We start from the raw sequence: 3,218 nt of genomic DNA, 5'->3' as shown, positions 1-3,218 counted from the left end.
GGGGCTCCAGTAGCCAAAGGTGTGATAGGGAAGCAGCTGGAATAAGTGGAGTAGTTTAGCATCCAACCCAGACAGGCAGAATGGTTGACACACAAACTTGTATCAAGTGTCTTTTTCCTGGTACTCTAAGAAGGGAGAAGAGGTGAGAGGAAGCAGGGCCAGGTCCAGCCTAGCCCAGCCCAGCCCAGCCTTCCATTAAGTGAATAAAGACCAGCTCATACCAAGACTCCCCAGGTTCCTTGCAAATCTGTAACTTCCTTAAAGTTAGTTATTTTTGTTATTCCTTGTTTCCATGCAGCTTAACTAGTTAAATGAATAGGGTTTAAGCAACGAAAGGAGGAAGTGCAATGGGGGGTTGGCTACTTATTTAAAAGCTGGCCTGGGGAGCTGAGAACAGCCCCAGATGGGGTAGCCGGGGGTGGGCTGGCTGTGAATGGACAGCACCCAGGGAGCCTGTGGGGAGAGAGGAAAACGGGTCCATCCCAGTGGAGGTGTGAACGCTGGCTGGGGCGTGGGTGGGGCGTGAGAGCTCAGACCCGGACCTCTCAGCTAGCCCCTCAGGGCATACTTGGGCTTTCTCAAACCACTTTGCTTTGTAGTCAGAGGTGCAGCACTGACTGCTGGGGGAAGGGGGAAGGGCGAAGGGCGAAGGGGGAAGGGTGGGAAGCAGTTCTGCCCCCTCCCTCCAGGCTCCCACCATTCGCTCGGGTGCCTCTTCCATCACTGTTACTCTCATTGTGTGCTCTCTGTAGGTCTCCCCACCAGACCGTGAGCGTCCCGGGAGCAGGCACTGTGTCCGATTCACCTCTTTCTGCCTCACAATGTGGCCCAGCGTGGGGCCTGACACTTGGAAGTTTCTCAAAGAGTTACTTGTTGAATGAATGAACAAATGAATGCTTTCTACAAACCACACTGAGCTTCTAGATGGGGTTACAAAGAAGGAAATTACCCACTTACCCTGTGCCGCCAGGATTCAAGGAGGTAGTGAGCCCCTAATGTTTGGTTTCTGTGTTTACATGTATTTTCCTGGGGATATGATCCTGTATCGTTCATCTCAAAGGGGTGTGTGTCCCCCCAGAAGGATAAGAAGAATCACTTGAGAATGTAGTCCAAGACGGAGATTTTATATAAATTTTCTCTGCATCGATTTCCCTGAACCAAATTACTTTTTCTTCCCAACACTACTGTTTTCTTCCTGTATATAGTCTCTTGGCGTTTATTTTGTAATGTCACAATCTCCCGTTCATCTGAGGAAATCGTAATAAGATGTTGACAGGGTTCAGGACACGCAACCCCAAAATATGGCACCTTGGCATATTAAATATTTTAAGCTGAAGGAATTTTAAAAAGTGGCAGGAAGGATTCCCTGGTGGCGCAGCGGTTGAGAGTCCACCTGTCGATGCAGGGGACGCGGGTTCGTGTCCCGGTCCGGGAAGATCCCACATGCCGCGGAGCGGCTGGGCCCGTGAGCCATGGCCGCTGAGCCTGCGCGCCCCGGAGCCTGTGCTCCTCAACGGGAGAGGCCGCAGCAGTGACAGGCCCGCGTACCGCAAAAAAAAAAAAAAATATAGTGGCAGGAGTAGGAGGGTCACTCTGTGCCCTTCTTCCCTGAAACAGGTCATAAAACTCCCATGTGAAAAGTACCCTCCCTGTACTAGAAGGAAGGAGGACTTTCTTGTCACAAGGACAGGGAATTTGGGACCGAGGCTGTATAAACAAACTACGTTAAACAAACCCGTATCTTCCTAGTTACTTCTTCACCATTTACTACTCCTAGCCCAAACCCCTTTGTGTTGTTAATTCTTCACACATTTATTATTTGTCTAAGAGATATAAAATCTTCCTGCTCTGGTCACTTCTTCAGGTCTTCATTCTCTTGTGAAGAATTTAATAAAAATTTAATAAAAGTTGTATGCAGTTCTCTTGTTAATCTGTCTTTGTCAGTTTAATTTTCATACCCAGCCAGGAGCCCTAAGAGGGAAACGTTTTCCTCCTCTCCAGTGCCTCAGCTGAGGCCCGCTTATTCATTTCTCCCACACTCCTGGCTCCTTTGTTCCTGGTTTTGCAGGTGGGAAGACAGCGTGGAGCGGGTGTGGGGCTCGTTGGAAGCAGGGGCAGAGGCAGAACCCCCAAGAGACCTGCTGAGTTACCCTGTTACCTAATCCAATTCTCCGCGCACGTTCAGCCACCTCCCCGCCCTCTGCATAACAATAGAAGGAAAGAGGAAGTGGGAAAGAATAAGGTCATCTAATTGAGTTAGAAGGGTAATTACCAGGACCCTGGAGCAGAGGTAAAGTAGCTCCCAGAAAGAAGAGCTAAAGACAGCCCACAAAGATGAAGCGTGGGGAAATTAGTAACAAATATTCACTAGTGCAGGGAAGCAAAAAAGTAAAAAACCTCAGCGCTGAATTGCACAGGCACTGGGAAAAGCTGAGGTAGGCAGCCAGGTCTGAGCCGAGGCAGGATCGGGAGAGGAAGAGAGAAAACTACAAGCCAGGCCGGTATTTCACAGCGGCTGCCGTGGCCTAGTATTGAGTATTGGTGTCGCAAGGAAAGGATGAGTCAGTGCCACCAGATTCAGGGCAAAAGCCACTGGGAAGGCACTGGGCAAACACCTTTCCTGTGAGAGGGCTCGCTGACTATCGAGTGAGGAACCTCAGCCAGATGAGGGAAACTAGAGGGGCCCTGGACCCTGCGGAAGAGCTCCTTCTCGGGGAGGGCGAGAGCGAGGTGCCCTGTTAATCCCCCTTCGCTTCCTCTGCAGGGGGTTTCAGCCAGGAATGCCGCCCGTCGGTTTCACAGAGCTGTCTAAAGCCAGGGTTGGCATAGCGCAGAGGGCAAAGTGGTGAGTAACAGATGATGTGGTGACTGTCACATCTTGCTCGCTGCAGGAGGCAAGCAAGCACGCTCTGAAACTAAAGAACATTCTTGGTCATGGGCATGGCTGTAAGTGCAGTGTGTGCCTCACGGGAGAGAGTGAGGAACGGTGGGTGTGGGGATCGGCCAACTGGCATCTGGCTCCTTTGAGGAAGGTAAGTTCCACCACCCCACCCTGACATTCAGAGCTGTTGAAAGGATGGCAGGACCAGCTTGCATCACTCAGCCGAGGTCTGCAGGGAAAGATAGAAAGTTATCCTGGGCGGATATTGGCCCACTGTAAGAGCTGTTCACAGTGGCTGAGGAACCAATTGTATTGCGTGTTAGGGAAAGACTGCCAT

The sequence above is a fragment of the Lagenorhynchus albirostris genome, chromosome 5 (genome assembly GCF_949774975.1).
Source record: "Lagenorhynchus albirostris chromosome 5, mLagAlb1.1, whole genome shotgun sequence".
Lineage (NCBI taxonomy): Eukaryota > Metazoa > Chordata > Mammalia > Artiodactyla > Delphinidae > Lagenorhynchus > Lagenorhynchus albirostris.
This window is presented reverse-complemented; position numbering follows the sequence as displayed.